The sequence below is a fragment of the Nicotiana tabacum genome, chromosome 22, assembly GCF_000715075.1.
Source record: "Nicotiana tabacum cultivar K326 chromosome 22, ASM71507v2, whole genome shotgun sequence".
NCBI lineage: Eukaryota > Viridiplantae > Streptophyta > Magnoliopsida > Solanales > Solanaceae > Nicotiana > Nicotiana tabacum.
Genome location: NC_134101.1, coordinates 55,701,396 through 55,718,743, shown reverse-complemented (window position 1 = coordinate 55,718,743; position 17,348 = coordinate 55,701,396). Strand labels below are relative to the sequence as shown.

The following is a 17,348-nucleotide window of genomic DNA, read 5'->3' as shown; positions in this document are numbered from 1 at the left end:
TGTTTTCCATGTTTATCAATCCAAGGGTTGTTGATTACAATTTTTTTTTTTGTTTGGAAAAATCATTGGCTAAGCAAAGAGGGGGTAACCATCCTTTAAAAAAATCCTAAACTCTCTGTTTTTGCCTCATTTTTTTATTTTCTTTTCTGGGCTAACTTTTCTTTGCTGGGAAATCCCGGGTTTTCACCAAATGAATTTCCACCTTTCACTTTTGGTGTTCTCTTGTTATAAATACACTCTTGTTTAGAAGAATCCAGAAGTGGTTAAGTGTCACGACCCAAAAATAAATACTTAACTTGATTATTATTTTAATATTTTTGAAATCATATTTTCTTCAATTATATGGTAAAAAATAAAATTTATAAAATAAATAATAATATTTTTAACAATTTCAATACAGTGCAATCCATAATCGCCCCAAAATCCGCTGTCACAAGTGCATGAACCTCAACTAAGAATATAAAATTAAATACAACATCTGTCCGAAATACAAATTGGACAGGAGAAATATAAATATTCTAAAGGAGACTCTGCTGGCTGCGGACTCGTAACGTGGAATGCAGCTCACCTAAGTCCCCGCAATAACCGCGCCTCTGCGCCCACAAGGCCACTAGACATATATGCACCTGCACAAAAATGTGCAGCAAGTATAGTATGAGTACGTAAATCAACGCGTACCAAGTAAGTATCCCGCCTAACCTCAAAGAAGTAGTGACGAGGGGTCGACTTCGACACTTACTATGGGTTATAAATAAAATGTCAATGACATAATTAAGCATGGATTATATAATACGGTTGCAAGCTCAATATTTTGAAGTCAGTAAGCAGTTCCTTTATAATTAAGAAATCTCCAAATTTATTTCCCATTATTTAACAATTTATCTCAGGCCAAGGAGGCAATATCATTTATTGTAAATTTCAAAGCAATCAATTAAATCATGCGCAAATCATGCCGAGGTCGTACGACCCGCTCCAACATAAATATTTAAACTGTGCACTGCCGAGTGTCGAACGACACGAATCATAGATGCATCTATTTAATCTGCCGAGGTGTTCGACCCGCTCCACAAAAGATACACACATTAGACAGTCAATCAAGAATTCTTTAAGGAGCAATTATCCAAGAAATGCCAATTCTCATTTAACGGTCAAGAAAAACGAAGTTTAACCTTTTAAAATTCATTTACCAAGTTCAATATGCTTTAAGCAATTTAAATTAACAATAAAGTTGCAAATATCGCAAGTATAACATGATTTGGGTCCTAAACTACACGGACATGAACATAATAGTAGCTACGCACGGACTCTCGTCACCTCGTGCGTACGTAGCTCTCACAAATAGAAGCGCATATTAAATTAATTCACCTATGGGGTTAATTCCCTCTTATACGGTTACTTACAAGATTAGAAAAGAGACTTATCTCACTTCGAAGTTCCATCACCGTCTCCCAAGCCCTTCCAATAACTCAAACTGATGCCCAACGCTTCAAAACTAGTCAATAAATATGCAAATCCATAAATACACACTCTAATACTTATTATAATCCAATTTATAACAATTCTTAACTCCGCTTGAAAAGTTGATAAAATCACCCTCGGGCCCACGTGCCCGGATTCCAAAAATTTTCGAAGATAAACTTTACCCATGACACCACAAACTTAAATATATAATTTATTCCAAATTCCATGTCCAATTTCGTGGTCAAAATCTAAAAATATCCATTTATTGATTTTCTACCAAAAATCCCAAATTTTTACAAATTTTCAAGTCTAAATCCATATATAATCCAAGTATTTAACTTGCAATAGGTGAGAATCACTTACCTTGACATAGATGACGAAAATCTCCCTTCCAAGAGCTCCAAAAATCGCCCAACCAAATGAAAAGTGGAGGAAAAATGGCCAAATTCCGTCTTTTAAAAAAACCTCACTACCCAGGCTATTTTCGCACCTGCGGTGCCTTGGCCGCATCTGCGGCAAAATGCCTCGCAGGTTTGCCTTTCCCTCACTTGGCCGGGCTCCGCATCTGCGGACAAGGAGGGCCGCTTCTGTGAGCCTAGCCGCACCTGCGACTATGTCTCTCGCACCTGTGCTCACGCATGTGCGCCCAATCTTCCGCATCTGCGGATTCTGGGCTGCCCTCTATTTCTCGCTTCTGCGGCTCGTGGCCCGCACCTGCGAGCCCGAACCTGCGGCCCTTTTCACGCAGGTGCGATTGCACCAGGTATCAGCTGCCTCAGCATTTTTCTTAGTCCAAAAATCGATCCGTTAAGCATCCGAAACTCACCCGAGGCCCCCGGGACCCCGTCCAATCACACCAACCAGTCCAATAACATAACACGGACCTGCTCGAGGCCTCAAATCACATCAAACAACATCGAAATCATGAATCGCACCCCAATTCAAGCTCGATAAACTTTGAAACTTCAAATTTCTATAATCGATGCCGAAACCTATCAAATCACGTCCGATCAACCTCAAATTTTGCACACAAGTCAAATTCGACATTACGGACCTATTCCAAATTCCGGAATCGGAATTCGATCCCGATATTAAAAAGTTCACTCCCGCTCAAACTTCTTAAAATTATCCTAATTTCCAACTTTCGCCCAAATGACCCCAAAATGACCTACAGACCTCCAAATCCACTTTCGGACGCGCTCCTAAGATCGAAATCATCATCCGGAGCTATTCCCAGACTCGGAATCCCAAACGGACGTCGATATCATTGAAATGAACTTCAACTCAAATTTATGAAATTCTTCCAAAACGTCAACCTTCCACAATAGGCGCTGAAACACTCCCGGTTCATCCAAAACCCTGTCCGGACAGAACCTTCAAATCCCTATTTCGAGATCGTCTACTCGAAAAATTACACTTTAGTCAATTTCTCCAACTTAAGGCTTCCGAATTTAGAATTTTCTTTCCAAATCAACTCCGAACTTCCCAAAATTAAATTCCGACCACGCGTACAAGTCATAATACCTGAAGTGAAGCTGCTCAGGGTCTCAAACCGCTGAATGACGTGCTAGAGCTCAAAACGACTGGTCGGGTCGTTACATTCTCTCATACTTGAACATACGTTCGTCCTCGAACGTGCAAAGAACTGCTCTGGAGCTGTCCGAAATCATTGGTCAACACCTCGTGCACCTACCCGTGCTACCAAAACCCAACCGAGCACATTAGCTCAAGCCAATCTGAAGATCTTCCTCTTTATTTAGTCAAGTAAGTCTTAGAGTCAAATTCTAACATCCGAAATTCTCCACCAGGCCTGTTTCCAACATACGAACACTGTATCAATCACCACACACTGTACAAAACACGATTGTATAACCTTACTAAATTCTTACCATGCACCGCGTAATTCACATGACCATAATAACATCCTCCGATAACAATAGCCAAAATTTCACGAATCTGATGCCCACAATATACTTCATGACACGCATAAGTCCATTTCCGACTCTTGCAATACTACCACAACAGAGGAGATGTACAGAAATTCATAACCAACTGCCGAGTCAACAAATCATTAGGCTTCTTCTCTTGACAAGAACCATTACCTCATTATGAACCAAATAACGATATTTGCTCTTTAATATGCTTCATATAAATCTGATCGCACTGATCCTAGGTCCAAAAATCTCGTCTCACCCAGTACAAGTCATTCCAGCAATAAGCCATCACAAACATTACCAAAGGTCTCATATGATGCTACCATGTGCCAACAATCCATAAACTCGACTGTGGTAAACAACCGAAAAGGTCTTATGAAACTTCCCCAGGAACTGAGAAATAAAACACACAAGGATAGATATGGGGAACTGTACTCAACATCACACTGTTGCGGCGTGCAACCCGATCCACACATGATACCGTTGTGGCGTGTAACCCGATCCAACTATGATACCCGTGGCGGCGTGCCACCCGATCCAAACAACGTACCCGTGGCGGCGTGCCACCCGGTCCACATATAATAATCTAAGGAAAAGACACCTCGAGCCGTAACGCTCATACTCACAAAATGCCCGAATATCAACCATAAGTACGGTAAGTGCATAATATAAATCCTGGGGAGACGGGTAGTATCATACGCTATAAAACTCAAGCACAACTAAGGTGCAATAAATGACCTGCATCTCGAGAGCCATCCTGCTCATATAACACCACAAACTATACGGGATCTCAATACAAGTGCGAATAATCAAATCGCCTCACAACCCACATGGCACAATAGAGACTACACGAAAAGGCCGATAATAGAAATAACATCCAAGGCCCGAAGACCCCTTCGAAAATAGCGCTATGCTGAAATGAACACATCCGGCCTGATATAGAGCCCACATTCACATTTTGATTCATCCACAGACCTCAAGTCGATTCTGATCGTACCGCACTGGGCTAATAACCTTTCAAGGATCCACAACAACCCTTTTTCCTATGACACATATGAACAACCGTCAAATCCGGAACAAACTTCCACAATTCACAACCAACTGAATAGAGCGCCTTTCAGGCCTAAACTCTCATATTAGCGATAGTACCAAATCTCCATACTTGGTTCCAACCTTTAATCAATCAAGTGACTACATGTCACACTTATGCAATCTTCCCGTGGGACGCACTCCCACGACCTTCCGCACAAGGTAACAGGTCTGCACCTCCATACTGTTGGCCACTTTAATGTTGTAAAGCAAATCGAGAATCCGCAACTCAGTATACAGAGCCTCTTACACATGACACCGATCTCATGTGACGCTAAAGACAATACCAGCTTACTCTAAACATATGAATTCTTCCCTGCTCATCCGAGCCCTTGACATTCTTGTCAACACCGAACCGCAACCTTGATCCTCAGTTCCAATTTCCCATGCCGCACACTGCACCTAACATGCCAATACGTGAGAGTACCAGAATTTCATAATAACTCCTGATCCACTAACGGAATAAACACTTCATCATATATAAACCTCTTTACTTAGCTCATTTTAGAAGAGCCATTGCAACACGTAACTGAATTCTCATAACTGCAGAAAATACAACCCCACGTAGTTGTCTAAACCACCATGTCCCTTCCGAGATCTATCTACTCATAATAAGCCATAATAACTGAATACCTTTGAATAAATCAAATTACGGCGGCTGCCAAGCCTCGCACGTACCGCCGCAACCACTTGTAAAATTTCGTGCTAAAGAAACTGATCACTGCCATAGCCATGTTGATTCAACCATTACTAACCGACCCTGCTTCCTTCCATTTTATTCTCTACTTGCCTTCGAAATAACAATAATAGCTCCATTCAAATGTAACGAACTAAATCCGCACTCGTCCTGAGTAACCCCATTTCATGAGACCACATTGTCTCAAAACCCATGAACCATATCATACCCTCCTGGAGCGCACAATAGCATCGCCAACTGGTACACCCATTTTGAAAATTCCTCTATGAATCCGAAGTTACTTTCCCCCATTCCTCCAATGCTACACCGCAGATCGAAGGTAACGTAGAATGCTTCCAGGCCCTTTCATAATCCACTGCAAAAGCTCGATACTTAACTATACTATGAACCCGAAATCCTTAGACACCGCACTTTAACTTTGAATCCCTAGGACCGTTGTTGAGAGCCGCCCACTCTGACCTGGTCCCGAATATAATTAACTCCAAGGCTCTGTTAGCACATGGACGCCCTCTCAAAGAAGCACCCAGCTGAATCACCTCTCTTGTACATCACATCTACACGAAGCATAAATATCGAGTCTTCCCAAAGCCTGAACATGTATTGATAAGGCCAATTATAGCACACATTCCTCAAATCCTTTGCTCAATTCACCACTGACGTTCTCTTTCCTTAGTCGTAATAACCCACCAATATGCCGATAACCAGAAACCTCACAAATAGACAACCATGCAATCCAATCGTAGGCGGTGGGGCTCTCCCACTTAAGCTTTAAGCTACCATTACATGACCCAAGAACCCACCAAGATTCCTTCTTCCTTACTGACATGACCTTGCGCAATCGACCCGCCAAATTCCTCGAAATCCTAATGTTAACCATTTCATGAACGCTCTGAATCACTAGCCACATTTACATATTCGACCTCTTACTGGATAGCCAGTAAAATCCTTCGTAGAGGCTTCATCAACACCACATGGCCGCTAACCTGCTCACAGGAGATAGCCCACCTGTGAAAATTACTTGCCGACATCTTCCAACAGCGCTGCACCGAGTACAATTACTACGAAATCAATAAACCACCCTGAGCTCATGCTCTTTCACCAGCTGTACAAGTCCGTTCACTCCCCATGGACATCAACTAAAGGTGCGACAATACATTCCAATCCAAGTCATGTTGTATCCTTCCTCATATCATGCAACTCCTTTCCGTCGTATCCAACCCTTCTCCGTATAGCAGCCAATATTCCAAATTAAGTTCGTAGACTTAGTCACTATCCACCATGAGTTCCAAATCACTCTAAACTTTCCTCAACGTGTGTAGCTATCCTTCTACAAAACCCATCTGCTACTCTGCCACTCTCCCACTTTCCTCTCCTTTAAGTAGCTACCCGACTTCTGTGTCTCACACTTGGCCTTCTAGAAATTTAACCACCGCAAGACACCTCCCACATGTTCTTTCTCATCCTTCGCTGCCCAATTGTTGCCTTAAATCAAAATCTACCTCTGTAGCACTTGAACCAATCGATCGCTACCAACTTTAAACCTTTTCAAAGATCATCTTTCTCGAGCCCTCAACCCTAGAAACACCGATTCGATCCCGAAATCGATACACCCCATTATTTTTGACAACCGCTTCTTCGGCACCATTTCACAATACCTTGCCCCGAAGGCAAATTGAAGAAACTATAACACTGGCAAACTTGAAATATTCAGCAAGGACAACGACACCACATCACAGATCAAGATTCCAACATGCTCGAAAATACTAAGTCTCGTTACTCCATCAACCCAAATCTGAACATTCTTAGTCCGATTATTTTTCCTCCGCTGGAAATAAAATACTGAACCTCTGAATCATGCATGGAGAAAAACCTCCTTTCAAATCATTCACTGCCCCTACACATAGACAAGTATCCTACCATTACTTCAATACTGTGCGATAATAACTCATGAACATCATAGAAATTGGTGCATAGCACCAAAACCATCAGAAAATACAACTACTGAGCTGAGATGATAGAACATCCTTCCGCAAGGCGACGATATTAGCCCAATCAAATACGCAGGGAGAAACATCCTGCTCTACATCAGTAGTGCCATTAAAATTCCTCGATTCCAAATTTATAACAAGCGCTTCACGTCGCATAAGATCGAATAGGAAGGAAATGAAGGCATAAGCCTTAAAGGAATCAAATCGCACGATAAGGAATCAAGAAAGGGAAGTGCTCCTAAGTGTCTTGTAGCCTCTCGAAGATAAGTACAGAAGTCTCCGTACCGATCCGCAAGACTCTACTAGACTTGCTCATGACTCGTGAGACCTAAGTGAACCTAGCGCTCTGATACCATGTTGTCACGATCCAAAATCCATTAAAGGTCGTGATGGCGCCGGACACCGCTGTCAGGCAAGCCAAAAATAAATACTTAACTTGGTTCTCTTTTTAATATTTTTGAAATTATATTTCCTTCAATTAAATGGTAAAAAATGAAATTTATAAAATAAATAATAATATTTTTAACAATTGCAATACAATGCAACCCATAATCATCCCAAAACCCGGTGTCACAAGTGCATGAGCCTCAACTAAGAATGTAAAATTAAATACAACATCTGTCCGGAATATAAATTGGACAGGAAAATATAAAGACTCTGAGGGAGACTCTGTTGGCTGCGGACTCATAACGTGGAATACAGCTAACCTAAGTCCCCGTAATAACCGTGCCTCTGCACCCACAAGGCCACTAGGCATATATGCACTGCACAAAAATGTGCAATAAGTATAGTATGAGTACGTAAATAAACGCGTACCCAGTAAGTATCCCGCCTAACCTCGAAAAAGTAGTGACAAGGGGTCGACTTCAACACTTACTATGGGTTATAAATAAAATGTCAATGATATAATTAAGCATGTATTATATAATACAGTTGCAAGCTCAATATTTTGAAGTTAGTAAGCAGTAATTAAGAAATCTCCAAATTTATTTTCTATTATTTAACAATTTATCTCAGGCCAAGGAGGTAATATCATTTATTGTAAATTCCAAAGCAATTAATTAAATCATGCGAAAATCATGTCGAGGTCGTACGACCCGCTCCAACATAAATATTTAAATTGTGCACTGCCGAGAGTCGAACGACACGAACCATAGATGCATCTATTTAATCTGTCGAGGCGTTCGGCCTGCTCCGCAAAAGATAAACACATTCAACAGTCAATCAAGAATTCTTTAAGGAGCAATTATCCAAGAAATGCCAATTCTCATTTAACGGTCAAGAAAAACGATGTTTAACCTTTTAAAATTTATTTACCAAGTTCAATATGTTTTAAGCAATTTAAATTAACAATAAGGTTGCAAATATCGCAAGTATAGAATGATTTGGGTCCTAAACTACCCGAACATGAGCATAATAGTAGCTACGTGCGGACTCTCGTCACCTCGTGCGTACATAGCCCGCACAAATAGAAGCATATATTAAATTAATTCACCTATGGGGTTAATTCCCTCTTATAAGGTTAGAAAGGAGACTTACTTCGCTCCGAAGTTCCATAACCGGCTCTCAAGCCCTTCCAACAACTCAAACCGATGCCCAATGCTCCAAAACTAGTCAATAAATGTGTAAACCCATAAATATATACTCTAATGCTCATAATAATTCAATTTACAACAATTCCTAACTCCGCTTGAAAAGTCGATAAAAATCACCCTCGGGCCCATGTGCCCGGATTTCGAAAATTTTTGAAGATAAACTTTACCCATGACACCATGAACTCAAATATATAATTTATTCCAAATTTCATGTCCAATTTCGTGGTCAAAATCTAAAAATATCCAATTATAGGTTTTCTACCAAAAATTCTAAATTTCTACAAATTTTCAAGTCTAAATCCATATATAATCTAAGTATTTAACTTGTAATAGGTGGGAATCACTTACCTTGACATAGATGACGAAAATCTCCCTTCCAAGAGCTCCAAAAATCGCCCAACCAAATGAAAAGTGGAGGAAAATGGCCAAATCCCGTCTTTTAAAAAAACCTCACTGCCTAGGCGATTTTTGCACCTGCGGTGCCTTGGCCGCATCTGCGGTCCCGCACATGCGGCAAAATGTCTTGCAGGTTTGCCTTTCCCTCACCTGGCCGGGCTCCGCATATGCGGACAAGGAGGGCCGCTTCTGCGAGCCTAGCCGCACCTGCGACCATGTCTCTCGCACCTGCGCTCACGCATGTGTGCCCAATCTTCCGCATCTGCGGATTCTGGACTGCCCTTCATTTCTCGCTTCTGCGTCTCGTGGCTCGCATCTGTGGCCCTTTTCACGCAAGTGCGATTGCACCAGGTATTAGCTGCCTCAGCATTTTCCTTAGTCCAAAAATCGATTCGTTAAGCATCCAAAACTCACCCGAGGCCCCCAGGACCCCGTCCAATCACACCAACCAATCCAATAACATAACACAGACCTGCTCGAGGCCTCAAATCACATCAAACAATATCGAAATTATGAATCGTACCCCAATTCAAGCTTAATGAACTTTGAAACTTCAAATTTCTACAATCGATGCCGACACCTATCAAATCACGCCCGATCGACCTCAAATTTCGCACACAAGTCATACTCGACATTACAGACAGATTTCAACTTTCAGAATCGGAATCTGACCTCGATATCAAAAAGTCTACTCCCGGTCAAACTTCTTAAAATTATCCAAATTTCCAACTTTCGCCCAAATGACTCCAAAATGACCTACGGACCTCCAAATCTATTTTCGGACGCGCTCCTAAGATCGGAATCATCATACAGAGCTATTCCCAGACTCGGAATCCCAAACGGACGTCGATATCATTGAAATGCACTTCAACTCAAATTTATGAAATTCTTCCAAAACGCCAACCTTCCACAATAGGCGCCGAAACGCTCTTGGGTCATCCAAAACTCGATCCGGACATACGCATAAGTCCAAAATCATTATACGAACCTGTTGGAACCTTCAAATCCCGATTCCGAGGTCGTCTACTCAAAAAATTATACTTTAATCAATTTCTCCAACTTAAGGCTTTCGAAATTAGAATTTTCTTTCCAAATCAACTCCGAACTTCCTGAAATTTAATTTCGACCACGCGTACAAGTCATAATACCTGAAGTGAAGCTGCTTAGGGTCTCAAACCGCTGAATGACGCGCTAGAGCTCAAAACGACCGGTCGGATCGTTACATTAAGTAGTAATTTATCTATAAATTTAAGTTATATATAAATATTCTTTTATACAAGTAATAACTAGTAAGTATGTATTTTTTTTAGATTTTTAATCAATTCTTCCATTCCAATTTATTCGAAGGTGTTCGGATTTTGAGAGCCAAACAAATTATTTTCTGCCCGTAAAATTTTATATACCTTTTAAATATTTTAAATTATTAATTATTGTGGCTTATAATATTTTTTTTTACGTAATTTTCAAATATGTAATTTTATTTCGAAAAACAAAAAAAGTCTATGTACAAATGTATGGTTAAAATTAGAAAATTTGAATCTCGAAAAGCCAAAGTGTCACATAAATTAGGATAGAAAAAATAATAATTATCAAAATCTTACCCATAATTACTAAATAAGTAATTTAATTGTTGTAAATATTTTTTTACGTCTTTACTGCATAGAATTTAGACTCTTTCTTTATTTACTACTAGTAAACTTGTCGCGCTTCGCGCGATTACAAAAGATTTCATTATATGAACTTTTTTTTAATATTCAAATAATAAAATTAGTTATATACACTTAATTGTTTACCTTCTCATTCTCTTACACAATCTCCGATTTCATAATGAGAAGAGGTAAGATAAAGAAACTAATTACATCTATTTATTTTCTTTGCATGAAGTGTTTACGATTTTGTTGTTTGGCACGAATGCAACAGAAATAAAAGAGATAAATTTTCTGATCTTTGTCTAATTTTAATGTAATATAACAAATTGAGGTGAATAAAAATCTCAGTGTACTTTCGTCTTCTTTCGGTTTCTGGAGGAAAACGACTCTTATCACAGCTCTATATCCATCATTTATTTATTTCTTTCTCGTTGTTCGAAAATTATTTCTGGTTCTTCCTTTTCTTCCTTTTTATCCCTTCATTCTAACTCCTCCTTATCTATTACTTGTTCACCAAAATCTGAAGCCACGTTTCTAAACTACTCTTATATAAGGAAAATCACGTTCACCCTAAAATTGACTAAGTTTATTCATACAATGTATCTAAGGAGATACATCCTGATAGTAAGTACAAATCTTAATATGTTAATAAATGTGATTAACATTTGATGTATCCGACAAAAAAAAAAAAACAGAGGCAAAGACAAAAATTCCATCTTCATCTCCAGACTATGTATCACTAATGATTATTCAGTACACGCCTCATTTTCTTACGTCGCATCTTTTAACAGAAAAGATAACTATGTATCCCATCTAGGTATTTGTTGATAAATTATGAACCTGCATTTAATTTGAGTAAGCACAATTTAAAACATCCAATAAAAATAGACCTTCCATATATAAGTTTAATAGTATGTAAGGTGCCTAACTGCCTGTTAATTGGGGAAACCAAAATACCTGCTTGAGACGGTATTAACGACAATGAAAATTAAAAAATCAATACCCCCCCCCCCCCCCCCCCAATTCAGCATTCGTCCTGTTCATCGGGACAAGTATACAAAAAAAACACACTAATTACTACAATATGTAATTGTGACTTTACTAAAAGGAACAAATTTTAATATAAGACCCTAGACCTCAAGAGCTTGAGACTCTTACCTTATGATGATGAATGATAATCCGATTTTTGATAAATCTCATCTTCTTTCTATATCTTCAAGCCCATAAAGAAATTAGAACATATGAATAGGCAGAACCATGCATGTATAGAAATAAAAAAAGAACAAACAAAGTTGGGGGTTATGGACTTGAAAAGACATAAAGCTTCTGAAGAGGTGCAATATGTGCCACTTTTTAAAATAAGATAAGTGGAAAAAGAGAGGAAAAGCTAGAAAAGAGAAAAAAGATAAATGGATTCCAGCACTATGGAATATGTCACAATATTTTATATATATATATTACAAATACAAAAATCATATATTTAGTGGAATAAAAATAAAAGTAAAAAAGTTGACGTAGATAAGTAAAATAAAGGTATAGGCATTAATTCCTATATTTAGTTCAAACTTTTTTTTCGACCAAGGAAGAGAAATTTTACAATAGAAATGCACAGGAAGTACAACTAACATGCTAATAAGCATAAATGTCCTAGTTGACTAAAAAGTAAGGAAAGACATGGAGAAAGAGGGGAATAAGAACATAACACTTACTCTATTTGCTTATCTCGACCCTCTCGCTTAGTGCATTAAAATCCCAAAAGAATTACCCAAAAGCAAATATAAAGAAAAATAAGAAAAATAATCACAATTACCTTTCGATTAACAAAACAAAAGGAAATAAAAACGCAAATTATAAAAATAGCCATACTCTGAATGACCAAAACAATGATTTTAAACATGTCAAAATTATTTGTCTTTTCCAATTGAACATGTTGAATATCATTACATGGATCTGAAAGAAAAATAAAAAAAATTAAAAATCACAAAAAGTTAGTCCAATAAAGTAACGAATGAACAATACCTTCTGATAAGAATTAACAACAGCAAAAAGGAAAATAGGCACACTATAAGAATATTCCTATTCTTAAAATGACTAACGCCACTACAATTTTGAAAGGGGTAAACCTATTGTGGAGATTAAAAGGCACGACTCTTGGAAGAGGAAGAGAGAGGCTAATTAAAAAGATTAAAAGACATGACTGTTAATGTTTTTCTTTTCAAGTACATAAATGGAAAAATGAGGAAATGGGCATAATTTACATAAATTTATATAAATGAAATACAAACTTATTGATTAGTCAACTAAATCATAAGGAATACCACCTCCTCTTGTCCTTTGAACACAAATTTGAAACAACTGAAATGTTGTTATCGGAGGATACATACCATTTACCTGGAATAAGCAAAATTGACATTTAAATAAGTAACAAAAAATATATTATATATTTGTAAAACCAAAAGTCATGCCTTTTATCTGGAATAAGCAAAATCAATACTGAAATAAGTAACACAAAAATATTATATATTTGTAAATATTGTTCAGATTTAAGAACTTACGGTATAACTTAGAGATGAATTCGGAGCGGCAAAATTGAAGTTCACCACCTTGATGTAAGCAAATGTTTTGTCGATAGTTCAACATTAGAGTGTATGAGGGATAATGAACTTTTTCTAGCCAATTCTCATACTATATATCTGTGACCAAACAAACAATTAGCATAGATGAAAAATGGCAATATTTTGTACTCACTGCAATCTTTTTATTAACTGACGGAAGAGAAAATAAACAACCCAAACGCAGCAGAAGAATGTTACGTAAATGCAATTTCTTTGTCAACAACAATAAAGTTTCAAATTCGCTAGAAGTACCATCTAAAAAACGTGATCATGCTTTGCAATTTTTGTAGTAAAAAAACTTACCGAAAAAAAAATCTAACTATAAGATCTCTCAAAATAAAATCCACAATTTGAAGATTTATCAGACTTTTTATCTTGACAACCAAGCAAATAGGGAAAGCACAAATCGTCCCTTTAATAGTGCAAAATAGACTTAAAGAAGAGGAAAAGGCGTTACTTTTTTTCACAATGAAAAAGCCTCAACTCACTAAGTTAAAAAACAGAAGAAGAGGAAAAGGCGTACCGAAGAACAAAAGAAGAGGAAAGGGCACAAGTGTAATTAAGACTATTTATTGGACGTGACTTTTCGGGTTTTTTTATTAGCACATAAAAAGGAATATATGGGAAAAAATGGCAAAAAAGGAGAAAAATGATAAGGAGGTTTCCTTGTTCAAGAGATTGCCACATCACCTTGGCTAAGTCCCTCAATTTTATATATATATATATATATATATATATATATATATATATATATATATATATATATATATATATATATATATATGTAGATTTTCATGGAGAACATCGATTTCAAGTCATTGTCAGTGATACTCTTAATTCCCATCTCCCATAATATTATTTTCATTTTTTTGAGGTAATTTTCTAGGTAGCATTTCACCGTTTCACGAGGGATAGATATTTTTTCTGGTTGGCAGGACCCTTTTTTGTTTTTGGTGAATTTGTTAAGCATATATTGTAAATATTCACCTTACAAATTGAGGTAAATTAACACTATCTATCATACACTAAGAACAAAACCAACAAATAAAGTTGAACACAAAATTATAGGAGGCAGCCCAGGCCCCAGTGCACGAAGTATTCGTATTCACACAGGATTCGAAAAAAGATCGCACCCTAAAAGGTGTAATAACGACAGTCTATCCTAATATAAGTATTAATAACTAATTATATAGTTCAAATCCGTAAACTATGGATCACATGAAGACAACTTCACTGTTGAATACAAAACCAGGATAATGAAATTAAAGTAAGACATTTCAATGAAAGGATGCATTCACCTAAAACTGATGGTTTAAAACTTGGAAACAGTAATGTAATATTTTTATTTTTTCAAACAGGGGACATTTTGGTCATAATTATTTTCACACTACGTCGCTTGTATATTAAGCGTCGTACCTTTTTTTTCCCCTCCTTATTTGGAAACTGCCTATTAACTTACCCAAAATTCTTATCTTTTTTTTTTCTTGTTAAGTTTTTAGAAGATGTAGTAAGTATTCACTTCACAAATTAAGCTAAATTCCCACCCTATAACATACACTACAAGAAATCAACATATAAGTTGAACACAAAACTATAGTATAATGTAACTTAAACTAAGACATTTCAGTTGAATACATTCACCAAAGGTGGAGCGAGAAAGACATAAGCACAAACAAGGTAGCTTATGCTTTTCTTTCATCCTTACTACCATCTATATTATTCGTAGTAACCACTAAGCTAACATTTTATTAATTAATGCCCACTCCTTATTTAAAACTTGAGAGATCGTTTGGTTGGGAAACAAGTTATCCAAAAATTAATTATTCTAGATCAGTTATTCTGAGATTGTTATCCCACCCTTTCACAATGATAAAAATAATACTATAATTCCAGGATAACTAATTTCGGAATTAGTTATACTGCAATTACTTTCCAACCAAACGTGAGATAAAACTCATCTCAAATTTAATTTCGCAATTAATTATCCCTTATCCCTTGTACCAAATGAGCCCTCAAAGTATAACCTTGTCCAAAATGTCACTTATAGAATACAGAGTTAACCTTCTATTTGGAATTTGGAAAACCTAATCGCTTGAACTAGATTCAAGATATTTGCTTTCGACAAAAAATGCTTGCCCCCTTTTTCTTTTTGAATTGTTTCAAAAGATCTATCCATCCTTTTAATTAGGAAAGTTGATATACTTGAATGAAAAGTTTATGGAATCTATATTTTTTCAATAATGACAATTTAAACTTATTTTATCGCTCGATCGTATCTAGAGATCAAATATGACTCCATATGTTATGCAATAATTAAACATCTTAATTTGTAACTCGTCCCTTGATAATTGTACTAAAATTGATTTCAATTTACAAAATTAAAATCAATAGTAGGAATATGCACATCCTGAAAATACAAAATGAGATAAATGAGCGAAGGAAGTAGGCGTATCAATAGTAGTATACTAACACAGGTCGAGGAAGGCAAACTCTTATTTCGATGTTAGAATAGCATATACATTTGGTTAAAATTAGATGCAAGCTATTATTTTCCCAAGCTAAAACTAGTGTACTTATATGAAATGAAATAAGAATTCGTAAGAGATTAAAAAATTGCCTCAATCATGGCAAATATTAGTGCTAAGCAAACAAACAATCTATAGTGATATACTTATGGAGATCAAACTTTCCGTATAAACACATCTCCACATAACGGTATATTTATCAATGTCATCCCTAGCTAGAGATTATATTTTATCGGTATGATTAGTGTAATTGAAGGAATCTTAACATTTGCCATGGTAAATAATTTAAAGGAAAAGTACAGAAGTGTCCAATTTAAACTCAAACTTACCAACCTCTAGCCAGGGGCGTATGTAGCATATAGGTAATGGGTTCAACTGAACTCATAACTTTCGGTGCAGAGCATAAATTTATATGTAAAAATCTACAAAAACATAGCTTTAAAAATATAATGGGTTCAATGCTAAAAATCTTTAAAGTTGAACCCATAGAGTTTAAATCCTAGATCCGCCTCTGCCTTTAGCCCAAAATTAGAGACTTACTAAAACTAGCCCAAAATTAGAGGGACACGCAAAGAAGGATTCTTCCATCCAAGAATCATGCTAAAGATATCCTTCCCTATTTTTTAAGCGTATCAATTTCACAGAGGCCTACATTCTATAAATTACGACCTTGTCACCCAAAAAAATCTCAGAAAGAGCTCCAAATTTCACTCAAAAATTGATTAATTTCACTGTAGAAGCAACAATCTTCTTTCGCGATTTCTCTGTAGATACAACTTTGATGAAGGAACTATGAACTACAATCAAAATAAATCAATAAATTAGTGAGTTTTGACCTAATTTCAGCTACTTCAATGGCAAATTTACCAATTTTTATTCAATATGATGGCCGATGGAATGTTGACAACAATTTTGTGGATTACAATGTCGATGATGTAATAGTTACTCCAAATATAAATTTTGAAGATTTTGTAGACTTGAGTTCGAAACAGCTTATTATAGATACTTCATTAAATGTTATTGAAATCAAATACATTGTCCAAACGGTTCTCCGCCAATAGTGATACACAATAATATGGGTGTATGTGTATATCTTGAGCTGAAAAAGCTCGGAATCTATAATGTATCCCCTTTGTATAACATCGAGTGAAAATGATATGGACATGATCTGCTACATTTCAAATTCAATTGTGATTTTCTCAGAATGTGCACAAAGCTCAGTTATACATGAGAGATACAATGGCGATATAATTAATATGATTGAGTTTGGGGATGAAGAAGACTAGCAGGACACACAATCTGATGAAAATACAATAATAACAGACCCTTAACACATAGATGTAGAAGAAGGTCAAATTAATAAAGACAAGGCTACGATAGTCAATGTCATGAAGCACTT

General features: G+C 36.8%; 1 long non-coding RNA gene across 1 annotated transcript; it reads right to left on the bottom strand.

The window, feature by feature from the left end:
* Positions 1–405: 405 nt before the first annotated feature.
* Positions 406–13,544, bottom strand: LOC107759970 (uncharacterized). The gene is made up of 3 exons (XR_012705227.1): positions 13,365–13,544; positions 11,968–13,200; positions 406–626 (listed from the first exon to the last, which is right to left on the bottom strand). It is a non-coding gene; the product is annotated as an uncharacterized LOC107759970 (long non-coding RNA).
* Positions 13,545–17,348: the final 3,804 nt, after the last annotated feature.